Genomic DNA, 250 nt, shown 5'->3' with positions numbered 1-250 from the left:
ACATTCTTCCCTCCCCCCTTAACTATCTTTCGCCATCCGTATTATTATTATGGTTTCACATTTTTTGTATTTTCCAGTTCGGAAATGTATGCTACACCTTTTGTATAATTGCACGTGCCTTTTCCCCTTTCCTATTTCACTGGGTTTCATTTTGAAATTTCTTCGTTGCTCATGTTTCCGTTTTCTGCAAATTGGATATTGCATCACAGGTTCATTGTTTATATGTAGAAGGTCACGCTGTTCCGTACAA

Source organism: Penaeus monodon, chromosome 34, assembly GCF_015228065.2.
Source record: "Penaeus monodon isolate SGIC_2016 chromosome 34, NSTDA_Pmon_1, whole genome shotgun sequence".
NCBI classification, from domain to species: domain Eukaryota; kingdom Metazoa; phylum Arthropoda; class Malacostraca; order Decapoda; family Penaeidae; genus Penaeus; species Penaeus monodon.
Note: the sequence above shows the minus strand (reverse complement) of the source record.